This window comes from Balaenoptera physalus, assembly GCF_965194825.1.
Source record: "Balaenoptera physalus genome assembly, chromosome: 4".
In the NCBI taxonomy this organism is placed as follows: domain Eukaryota; kingdom Metazoa; phylum Chordata; class Mammalia; order Artiodactyla; family Balaenopteridae; genus Balaenoptera; species Balaenoptera physalus.
In genome coordinates this window covers 17,889,968-17,902,779 of record NC_138891.1, presented here as the reverse complement: position 1 = coordinate 17,902,779, position 12,812 = coordinate 17,889,968, and positions in this window count along the sequence as shown.

The following is a 12,812-nucleotide window of genomic DNA, read 5'->3' as shown; positions in this document are numbered from 1 at the left end:
TCCCCAAGGGATCAAGCTGAAGCCAGTCTCCAGCCAAGACCACAGCTTCGCTCAGTTCTTTTCCCTGGTCCATGACAGCCTTCTTGCCTCTTCCCTGAGAGCACCTCCCCCTAAGTCCTGCTTCAGGCTCTGCTTCTAGGGACCTCACTTAGAGAGGAGGGGAAGGAAACATGGAGAGGTGAGTGGGGAAGTGAGATAACAGAGGAGAAGCAGCCATATGGTGTATTACCAAGCCAGCACTACCAATGGGCGCCTGGAGAGTAACCCTGTGGGGAAATTCTGGATGCCAGCATAGAACACGGGCCTACGAGTTATCCCACCCAAGGGCAAGGAAGTGGGGGTATTTATACACCAATTCGCAGCAGACATTTGTTCAGGCTGCCAAGGTGGAGAGCATCAACTCCACAGCACTTCCAGTTGCGTCAATACAGGCAGGCAGCCCTCCAAGGTCCAGAGAAAGGCCTTGGGCCCCAAAGCTGGCAGCTGCAAGTCAGGCCATTGTGACTGAAGTGCTAGGGCTGAGGGAATGTGGTCAGGGCATAAGAGTTTTCAACACTAGTCCCAAACTTGTCTCTGCCTCCTGAGTTCAATGCATGGACATCCTCAGCCTCTCCACTAGGCACCGAACTGACTCAAACACACACTCACCACTCTCACACAGCGTGTGTGTGTGTGTGTGTGAGGTAGACTTCACTGAGGACTGACAGGGATATTTACTTTGCAGAAATGCAAATGGACTCAGATAACGTTACACATTCCTGTTCTTCAAAGTCCTTCAGCTGCCCCACCCAGGAGACCCTCACTGCTGCCTTGGCTCTAGGCTATCTATGTGGACAAGAGCCCATTAGGGGATTCAGTGGAACAAAAGATTTATTCATTTTATAGGACTCAGTCTCCTGACAAGGTATTTGTAGATTAATACAGTAATTTCCTCTCTATTCCATGAGTATTGTGGCATGTTATTACATTGCCTCAAGTTAAGGATTAAGTTTTAAGTTTGTGTGCTAAACTGGAGAGTGGATTGGTACGGTCATTTCTTGGTTATGTGACTTAGCACAAGGGAAGAGACAGGAACGCACATACCAGCATCTCCCAGACAGCCTGCGGAAGAGAACAAGAGTAAAGCTGAGGAAGACAACATCAGCCTGTTGGAGGAGGTCATCGAGAGGATGTGACCACTGGTTGACCCCTGAGCTGACCCCGGCAGTCAGAGTCTCCTCATCCTCATCCCCTGTCCTTGGAATGTACACTCTGCCCACTGTTCCCACACTAGGAGCCATTCAAGAATGCAGTCTTGAGACAACAATGTGTTACCCTCCTGTGTTTGTGAACCAACACACCCACATGGCGGGGAGGAGGTGTCAACTAGGAAATGATACCCCAGGCTATGCCAGTGGGAACTGTTTCCTTCCTTCTGGCGCCTAGAGGACAGTGTTTACTCGCCTGGACCCAGGAAGCCTCTGCAGCAGCAGGGCAAGGCTCTCTGTTCCTGCTGTCAGTCAATGATGACTCAGCATGTACTTTCTGAGCACCTGTTGCATCCTGGGCACCAGGCTGGGTGCCGGGGAAACAATGACAGGACAGAAAGTCCCTGTTCTCATGGGTGTGGAATTATAGAAGAGACAGGCCCTCCCCTCAAAAAACTAAGCAAATACAATAAAATCATCTCAGAGGGTGTCAACCAAGAACCATGTAGAAAGTAAAACACCTCGTGACAGAGGGTGACTCTCGGTGGGATGAGGACCATGCGTCACCCAGGGCCATTTGGAAGGGCATCTGTGAGCGCATAACACCTAATCAGGGGAAGGAAACAGAAATGTCAGGGACGAGGGAGGGCAGTGGGGCTGAAGCCTGGAGAGGAACCAGTAGCTGAAAGTGTAGGGCATGAGGTTGGGAAGATGGGCAGGGTTCATTTATGTGGAGCCCTGTTTGTTCTGAGTTACGATTTTAAGTATCAGGTTCATGGAGATGTGTGCTGAGGGATACACCTGCGACCAGGGGTACCAGGGTGCACTTGGCTTTTCTCCCACCCCTACCAGCTAATAACAGCAGCACCTGGAATTGAATGCTCAAAATAGACTTGGACTCCATGGGTGCCATTACCTAGGCTAAGGGAGTGGCTTAAGTGGCCTCCAAAGGTCGCTCCCAGTCACACCATGTAGAGAGGGCTCTGCGTGCTCTAAGAGCAACTGTCTCCTGCAGGAAGGGAGCCCCCCGGATTGCCCATCTGTCTGGGATGTCTGGGTCCCCTGTCTTTTCTGAGGCCTTGGCCTCACCGCTGAGTGTAGGTGGCAGCGAACAGGAACAGGACCTTGCAGCCAGGGATGAGGAGGAGAGTGAGGAAGCTGTGCAGTGTCTCCCCACCTGGCCAGCCCATGGCTTCCTGAAGCCCTGCTGTCTCTACGAGTGCATGGGCACTGGTGGGAGACTGGGACTGGCAAGCACACTCCAAGGGGCTCCGGGCACCTCTGGGCAGACCCTAGGGTATATGAAAGAGGAGGCCGTAGCTGCCACCCATGCTTTGGAATCTGGAGGTCCCTTCCCAGGAGAGGTTCACTGACCACAGGGCCTTGGTAGCACCAGCCTGGATAGCTGTCTCCACCCACCAGAAGCCAAATTCCCTTCCCCTCACCCCAGAAGGCTGCAAGGGGCATAAACTGAGTCACAGTCAAGCTGAGCTCCTGGAAATGACCCTTCAGCACCTGAGATGATCTAGCTCTCCGTTCCCTCTTGGGAGCGGTCAGACTTCACAAGGCAACACTTACACTCTGCCGATGAGACCGAGGGCTGTCTGGGAACGTCATGGGGCAGTGGTGGGAGCCCGCCACTGTGACAACGCAGAGGCTCCACCGCAGGTGCACCCTTGTCAGGGACACAAAGGGGAGAATCTAGGTGGGCGAACACCCTGCAAGCAAAGCCAAGAGTGGCTCTGAGTCCTTCCCACATGGAACATTTCCAGACCACAAGGGAGAGCATGGGGAATGGACAGGGGGAAGAAATGGAGGGTAAGAGAGGAGGGAGGAGGGGAGAAAACAGAACAGCAAGAAACTGAAGAGGAGCCTTGTCTGGCTCTCGGTCAAGTGCTCTCTCCCAAAGCAACTGGCATCCATACAAGATGTCCACGAGCCAAGTGTCTCCCTCGCAGCCATTACAGTCTCCCATTATGGCTGGCTAACAGAAATCAATCTTCTTAATGCTGCCTCAAGCAGAGAGGGAGGCCAGCCAAGTCTGGCAAGAGGATCCAGCCGTGCATCAGCTGAACCGGGCGTCTGGCATCAGAGGGTCAGGTTTCTCCCATCCACCTCCTCTCCTGGCACCGAAAGAGCACAATGCCCGCAGCGCCTCTGGGGAGAAGGCAACGGGCGGCCAAGACTGACGTTTCAGACAGGCCTAGTCAGGATGGGATGCCTCTGCTCAGTGCCCCCATGTCTGCTTCCGCCCCATCCACCCTGGATGGCTAGATCCACTTTCCCCATGAAGATATCTGCAATTCGATCTCACCAGCACCTTTGCAAATAACCCCTCATCCCTGAAATAGTTCCCCCTAAGTCAGGGATCCAGAGTGCTCATGGCTTTAAGAACATTCTGGCTATTTCTCAAGTGTCAGTGGTCAAGAACTAGAAGAGAAAAGAGGTCTCCTGGATCTGGTGCCTTCTGAGGGTGGAAATGGGCATAGATTTTTCTACGCTGGTCCTTCAGTCTGCCCGCCTCACTCAGCCTGGAGAAAGGACAGTGAAGCCTCTCTTGGCTGGACTCAGGAAGCTGGCAGAGTTGATGGTGTGGAAGTGGGAGGCTGGGTTACTCTGACTTCAGCACCTGACACCTCTGTGAGGGTCAGCATCCAGGAGTGGAAGTGAGGATGCGGGCTCCCCCTGTTAGCATCTGTCCAAATGTATTCTTACAGTTACCTTCTGGCCAACATGGGTTGATAATTTCGCACTGAGTTTGGGGATGGTTGCTAAGGGAATCAGGAGAAAAGTGTTTGGTATGTAAATCTTATCACTGTTTTCCAAATTAGCATCCATACAATCTGTAACTTTGAAAGACTTGGAAGCTAATTAACCCATGTACTAATGATTAAGACAAAACAGACACAAGAGGAGAACTCAGGAGTGGGCCTGATGATGCTATTAACTATTTATAGTTTTCCTTTGCCGCTTGACAAGAATAAGGTGGAAGCTAAGAGGGAAAATGGCAAAGACCCCGTGGCTAGGGAGATAAATTCTATCACCCCTGATCAATTATGATACAGTTAACCAATGATTGCAGCTGAGAAGGGGGGAAAGTAAAAGCATCCTGAATGGTGTTTGATGACAAACTAGTTCGATAGCACGGGGAGCTCAGCTTGGTGCTCTGTGATGGCCTAGATGGGTGGGATGGGAGGGAGGGAGGTCCAAGAGGGAGGGGATGTGTGTATGCATATGGCTGATTCACTTCGCTGTGTGGCAGAAACTAACACAACATTGTAAAGCAATTATAGTACAATAAAAAAAAAATATCACAAGGGGAAGATTAAATTCAGAAATCAGGTTAAAATGAGAAGTACCAGTAAATCCCAGGAAAAGAATCAGGTTGGTGAAAAAGAAAAGGAAGATAAGTAGAAAGAATTGGAACTGTTGCAAAGTATTGGCAATTCTTTAACTTTAATGTATTGATACTTTTATTGATGCAATCTTTTTGCTAAAGTTAGTTTATATTTAACAATGTTGAGAGCTTCTTATAGAAAGAACGTAGCTTTGTGAAAAGAGTATGTTAGGATGCAGTGATTCCCAAACTCTCATGGCCTGATGACATCAGACTCTCCTGGGGGTTCTAATGAAAACTCAGCTATTGAACTTCGTGATCCAGTGGGTCTACATGGAACCTAGCAGTATGAATTGTCACTTTCCAGGAGATGTTGTTGGGCAACCAGATTTGAGAATGATCTGGTATTTCTGCTATCCACCTGCTAGAGAAGACTAACTATTTGGGCTGAAAAGCAAGCACACTTGCTTACCTTAATGGAGAACGCAATTCCATGAGAAGAAAAGTAGCCTTGACCTGCTGGCTCCACATCAGTGAAGGGACGGGGAGGAAGCTATGAGGAGCTGGCATAATACGGTTCCCCCTTGTCTCAGAAATGAGCCCATTTACACTCCACAGCCTAGGATTGAGGATGTAAGAGGGAATAGAAATAACTGTACGCTCTCATCCTACAACTGCATCTCATCTCTATCCTTTTTGGATAAACTTAAGTAGGATAGATTAGAGGTCAGGAAAGTGCTCAGTGAAGAAGATGACAACAAGGACCAAGGCTTCTTGGTCACTTCCTCCCCCACAGCTCCCAAGGCACTTAGGGTCCGGCTTTGGGGTTACTTCTCTGGTGAAACGCTAATACCAAGGATTTTTCAAAGTATATTATTAACCAACCATCCAGTCAGGAAATATTTACCAGGCTTCAATTATGTGCCAGGCATCTGGGTAGCAATTCTTAATGTACATTAGAGTTGCAGGGGAAACTTAATTACAAATGTCCAGCCCAGAAATTTTTAGTAAATTGGTTTGACATAGGGTCTAGGCAGCTGTAAGTTTGAGAGCATCCCAGCTGTTCCTAATGCACAGCCAAGGTTGAGACTCACTGTACTAGCGTTACTCCAGTGGTCTTCAAACAAGAGCCAGAATCAGGACCACCTGGAGGGCTTGGTGAAACACAGACTTCCGCCTTCACCCCAAGACTTTCTGATTCAGCAAGTCTGAGGTGGGGCCCAAGAATTTGCTTTTCTCTGAGTTCCCAGGTAACGCTGACCCTGCCACTCCAGGACCACACTCAACAGCTACTGAGGTACTTCGTGCCTGCATCTCATGAAACTTGCAGTTAATTGAAACTAGGTTCTCATGCCTGTTTCTTAGCCAGCCTCAGAGCCCACCTAAAGTAATACCTCCCTCACCACAGAGCCACCCAAAACTGTTCTACCTCATGCATCTGCAAGCCCAAGCCCCTGGCCTGCCTTTAGGGCCTGTTTTGATTAGAAAAGCACAGACAACTGCATTCCTATTGGAGGCTTGGGTTGGGGGGGGTGGAGATCTGCTTCTAAGCGTAGTCAGATTGTTACCAGAATCCAGTTCCTTGAGGTTGTAGGACTGAGTTCCCCGTGCCTTTGCTGGCTGTCAGCCGGTGCTCCTCTAGTGCCTAGTGACTTCTCTGGTCCTTGCTCCTGGCCCCTCTATCTTAGAGCCAGAAACAGCACATCAAACCCTTCTCCTGCTGGGAATCTCTCCTGGGACCCTCTTCTGCTTTTAAAAGCTCACATGATTCCACGGGCCTGCCTGGACAACCTGGGATAACCACCCCATCTTAAAGCCAGCTGAGTAGCAACCTTAATGCCTCTCAAAGTCCCCTCACAGCAGCACTTAAGTTAGTGTTTGATTGAATAATCCAAGACAGGGATTTTGAGAGACATCTTTACACTCCTGCCCACCACAGCACTCTACCTGTTTAGCAGTGCTTTCCAATGAGCAGGCACTTGGAGAAGCTATGACTTCCTAGTTTCAGCCATGTAAATAGTCGGCACCTGGACATCCAGAATCCCTGGGTTTCCAGCACCTGGGCTGGCCCACAGTTAGGAAGGGATGCCAGTGCCAACTGAGAAGAGAGAAGGGTTCTCAGCTCCTTCTGGCACCACGTGAAAAGTAATAGAAGGAAAAATGCCTCTGGTCACTGTTAAAGCCTTTCATGGCCTTAATTAGAGCTCCAGTAACTTTTAAGCAGGGCTTGCAAAATTCAGATCTGTAGGCAAAGTCTGCAGCGGGCCAAATGAATTCCTTTTCCTAGGAAGCTCAGGTCTGACTAGCTAAGGATAACCTTCAGTAATGGGGCAGCTTGTTTCAGACACCCTCCAGGCTCACTGCCTCTAATCCACTGGCCACAGCACAGTCACCTGAAGGTTGTCCCACATGCAAATCTGCTCGTGTTCCTGCCTGTTTCTGATCCTTCCATGGCTCTCCATTTGATGCCAAAGATTCCAAGTTCCTTGAGTATATAAGAGGCCCTCTGGTCTTGTCCCTGTCTGTCCCTCAGCCTCTTCTCTTGTCACTCTTGGCCTCACACTGAGTCCTCCCTAAGTGTTTCAAGCTCCCTGAACATAGTGTGACCTTCACTTCTCCAGATCTTTGCTCAGGCTGAACTGCCTAGAGTCTTTGACGAATCTCTAATCACCCATCACTCACTACTCTTTCAGGAAGGCTCTTCCCTCTCCATGGCTAGGTTAGATTAGTTGTCCCTGCATGTCGATTTTCCAGCTATGCATCTATCTCCTCCCTGAATGGAGAGCTCCCTGAACAGTGCATGGTGTCTGGCACAGCACGGGCTTTCAAAAATATTTGCTTACAAGCAACAAGAACAACACCTGTGGCAAGAACTTAGAGCAATCAGACCCAGATTTGTGCATGGGAAGGAAGAATCGGTGTGGAGTCAGGAAAGGGCCAGAAGAGGGCCCATTCCACTGGACTTGCTTCTTACCTACAGGGCCCTTTGCAAAATGAAAATGCAGAGTTCCTTGTTAATCAGTTATTAAGAATCTCAAGATGACAGAGCATTAAACCGAGTATGGGATGTTCCTGAGCACGGAGCCCTGTGCGACTTCACAGTTCACATGCCTGTCAGTCAGGTCTGCCAGTCTGGAATCTTGACATGGGCTAAAAGTGTGGAAGCGGCAAAGCCAGAACACTCACCTTCCATTTCCCCAAATCCTCAGGCCTGAGTCGAAGTGTCCATGAAGTTAACCTACTGAAATAGTCCTTATGAAGGGGGGCTGTGGTTCAGCCTCCAGTTGAGACCTCTTTGTCTAAGAGGGAGATACCGCCTGCACGATACTACTGGCCACGTGGTATAAAGCATGGCTGTGTCTCTGCCTGGGACCTGGGTACCCTGCAGCCCATTTCTCCACGTAGTGGTTGCAAAGGCCGTGCCACACCAATGCACACATGTCCGCAGCCAGCCTCTTCCCACCGCTGGGCCCAGAGGGCTCCGGGTAGCAAGATGAAGCCGAATGGGAGGACTGGGCTGCAGGTCGGATGGTCCTCCCAAGCACAGCACAGTGTAAGTGGGCATGCTGGGCATCCACGTGGGAGGGCAACCTCTGGACAGACCAGTCAGTCCCAGGCACACCGCCAGTGACAGGGAGGCCCACTGAAGGTCAAAGAGCCACAAAGAACACAGACCTTTCAAGCCAGTTTTTAAAACCCCATTGGGCGGGGTAGAGCAGAGCTCTTGCTGGATCTCATGGAGTGAAACTGGGGGACACCAGGCCGTGGACAAACTAGAACTTAAAGGCAGCGGGGAGCAAGGAAGCTGTGAGGACGAGTTTCTCCCTGGGTGCCTCTGCTTTCCCATCCCTGCACTTTCAGGCCTCCCCTCTCCTCCGACCAGCACCTGCTAACAGGTGGTTTCTGTCCCCATGTGGCTTGGACTGCTCAAGGCCCCAAGCCTGTCCTGGTCTTATCCGCCCTGCACCATGGCTCTGCTCCTTCTGGCCCTACGCTCACGGCTCGATCTGGTCTGTTTTCCGCACTCTACAGGGAGGAGTCTGAATTGGCCTGACATTAGCCCAGGCACAGTCTCAGATGACCAGGCAGGCAATGATGGTCAGACGATCACCCTTGGTCCAGATGGTGAGGCTCTGGTTACAGGTCATGTGGTACAGCCTCCAACTAGGCCCACTTAGCCTTAGGCCCACTGGGGGAGTGTGGTCAGGGCAGGTGGGAAGGGCCCTTTCTAGACAGAGCATTCCCTGCAGGGTAGCCTTGGTGGTAAAAGATCCAGGCAGACAGGCAAGAGGCACAGGGGGGCACTGGGCTGGCATTTGTGCTGAGAGGGCAGGGTCCTAAGAATCTGGGTCCCCAAATCAGGAGGCAGGCACCAGAAGTGGGTACAGGACGAGGCAGAGCAAGACCTGGCTCAGAGCCACAGAGACACTGCTGGATCCCGGAGACTGCTCAGGTCTGCATCTCTGAGCCTCCACCATCAGAGCAGTCAACAGCAGAAAACCATGGGAGAGGCAGATCCTAACAACACTCACACACACACACACACACACACACACACCCAGAGCAGGGCCCTGAGCCCAAAGACTTTCATAGTATGAGCCTGTCCAACCTCAGCTCTCAGGAACATTTCACAAACCAGAACATCCTTTCTTCCCACACAATGATTGAGTTGATTCTATTGTAGGTGTATGGTACATTAATAAATATATTTGAAGGTTGTGGGGAGCCAGGCTCAGCCAATACCTCCACCTTCTGACCCCTGTGAATATAACCCCAAGGCCTTACTTCAGTGAAGAGATAACTAACCCTGAGAATAAAGGTATGCACAGAAATGATGTTGTAGACAATCTCCACATTGGCCAAAGAGATCCCTTGAAAATGCAAGTAAGCCACGTTACCATTTAGTTTAAAATCTTTCACTTGTTCAATCAAGCAGCAAATATGTGTTACTGAGAAATGATTCTGTGCTGTGGTGGCTGTGGGATCAAATCCAGACGCCCTACTAGGACGTGCATGGCCTCTCTCCAGCCTCTGCCCACTTCTCTAGTCAAGTAACTCTCAAACTTGAGCTGCATCAGATTCCCTGGAGGGCTTGTGAAAACATAGATGGCTGGGCCCCACGCCCAGAGTTTCTGATTCAGTAGGTCTATATGGGGCCCAAGTATTAGCATTTCCAAGAAGTTCCCAAGTGACGCTGATGCTGCTGGTCCAAGGACTACTTGAAGAGCCCCTGCCCCTGTATCACCTGTTGCCATGGTCAGCTCCAGCCTCCAGTCTCTCTCTCTACTTCCCATCCTCCTCTCACACACAGACGCCCTCCCCGCTACCTGAACTTTCAGGTTCCACATCATGCCATGCCATAACTCTCCCCAGATCTTTATACCCGCTCTCTCCTTTACGTGGAACACAACTCATTCCTGACTTCCTCTGGCTCACTCCTGTTTCTGTTTGAAGATCCAGCTTAGATGCCACTTCTTCCAGGAAGCCTTACAAGACTTCTCCCTTCTCCCTTATTCTCTCATTCACACATCAGACTGGTCTGGGGCTCCTGCTCTGAGCTTCAGGAGCAGCCTGTACTTCCAATCCTGTCATTCTGAGCCCACCGTATCATCAGAGCTGGTCTGCAAAGAGACTTTGCATTTCTAAGATGTTCCCAGGTGATGCTGGTGTTACTAGTCCAAGAATCACACCTTGAGAACCACTGTGGTAGTGTATGCATAAGGTGCTAAAATTCTGCCTGATTTAAATGTAGGCTAATATCCTAATAAGACAATGATCAAGTTCATGTTGTTCCTTCCTTCCTTCCTTCATTCATTCAGCAAATATTTTCTGACCGGCTACTGGTCACTAGCCAGGCCTTGGGGATGACATGGTGACTAGGATGGCTCTGACTACTGCCCTCACAAAGGAGGAGACACACCAGCTCTGATGCATTATTTATAATAGCCAAGATATAGAAGCAACCCCAGTGTCCATCAACAGATGAATGGATAAAGATGTGATATATATATATATATATATACACACACACACACACACACACACACAAAATGGAGTATTACTCAGTCATACAAAGAATGAAATTTTACATTTGCAGCAACATGGATGGACTTGGAGGGCATTATGGTAAGTGAAATAAGTCAGACGGAGAAAGACAAATACCATATGATATTACTTATAGGTGGAATCTAAAAAATACAACAAACTAGTGAATAAAAAAAAAGAAGCAGAATCACAGATATAGAGAACAAACTAGTGGTTATTAGTGGGGACAGGGAAGGAGGAGGGGCAAGTAGGGGCAGGGGATTAAGAGGAATAAACTACTATGTATAAAATAAATAAGCTACAAGGATATATTGTACAGCACAGGGAATATAGCCAGTATTTTATAATAACTATAAATGGAGGACAACCTTTAAAAATTGTGAATTACTATGTTGTACACCTGAAACTTATACGATATTGTACATCAACTATACCTTAATAAAAAAATAAAAACGAAATGTAATTTCTCCAAAGAAGACATACAGATTGCCAACAAACACATGAAAGCACGCTCAACATCTCTAATCATTAGAGAAATGCAAATCAAAACCACAATGAGACATCACCTCACACCAGTCAGAATGGCCATTCATCAAAAAATCTAGAAACAATAAATGCTGGAGAGGATGTGGAGAAAAGGAACACTCCTGCACTGTTGGTGGGAATGTAAACTGATACAGCCACTATGGAGAATGGTACAGAGGGTCCTTAAAAAACTAAAAATAGAACTACTGTATGACCCAGCAATCCCAGTGCTGGGTATATACCCTGAGAAAACCATAATTCAAAAAGATACATGTACTACAATGTTCATTGCGGCACTATATACAATAGCCAGGACATGGAAGCAACCTAAGTGTCCATCAACAGATGAATGGATAAAGAAGATGTGGCACATATATACAATGGAATATTACTCAGCCATAAAAGAAATGAAATTGAGTTATTTGTAGTGAGGTGGATGGACCTAGAGTCTGTCACACAGAGTGAAGTAAGTCAGAAAGAGAAAAACAAATACTGTATGCTAATGCATGTATACGGAATCTAGAAAAGTGGTACTGATGAACCTAGTGGCAGGGCAGGAATAAAGACGCAGATGTAGAGATCAGACTTGAGGACACATGGGAGGAAAGGGAGGCTGGGACGAAGTGAGGGAGTAGCATTGACATATATACACTACCAAATGTACAATAGCTAGCTAGTGGGAAGCTTCCACATGGCACAGGGAGGTCATCTTGGTGCTTTGTGATGACCTAGAGGGGTGGGATAGGGAGGGTGGGAGGGAGGCTCAAGAGGGAGGGAATATGGGGATATATGTATACATATAGCTGATTCACTTTGATGTACCGCAGAAACTAACACAACATTGTAAAGCAATTATACCCCAATAAAGATGTAAAAAAAGAAAAAGAAGCATAAATTCTCAGGCCCCACCCCAGACCTGTTCATCAGATGCTCTGGCGGTGGGGCCCAGTCATTTGGTTTTAGTAAGCCTCCAGGTGGCTCCCTCAAGTTTGAGAACCACTGCCACCACATAATGAGTCCTCAAAGGAGTAGAAACACTAGAGTATTCTGAAGGTGGTAGCAATCTCAGGTACGAGGAAGTCAGCCGTACGTGAACACTGCTTGGAGGATGCTGGACACAAGGCTTGGGGGTGGTTTGCAGTCAGCAGAGCTGTACCCTCGGAGCAGCCAAGGTCAGTTTATTCTCCAAGTTCTTGGTCTGGATGAAGCAATAACTCCAGGGATGGAGGTGTCACTGCAGATGAAAAGAGTTTGGAGGGGAGATCATTTCTCTGTCGGGTGACTAATTTGGAGGCTAAACTGAAAAGTGACAACCAGGAATACCTGGAGAGCTGAAAGCTAATTTCGTGGCTGAAGTAAGGAGCATTGGGATGGGGGAGGTGTTCCATTCATGGCGGGTTCCAGGAAGCAAGGCCTTTCCAAACCCACGTGCTGCCCCTTTGTGAGAAATGAAACACAGCCTGGGTGCAAGAGGCAAATGCCGCAGAAGTGACAACCAGGTGGCTGTGGGCATCTCGGGGCTCAGGAGGAGGCTCCAGGACAGGAACGGGATCACAACAGAGGTCAGGATGGTGAAGAGAGCCTGGACCAAAGAAGTAAGTTGGTACTACGCAGTGACGCGGGTATCGTCACGTACTCACTATAAAGGCAAATGAAAGGACCCCGGGCTGTGCTCAAGGGGAGAGCAGACCAAGGTGGCTCCGAAGGCTTTGGAAAGA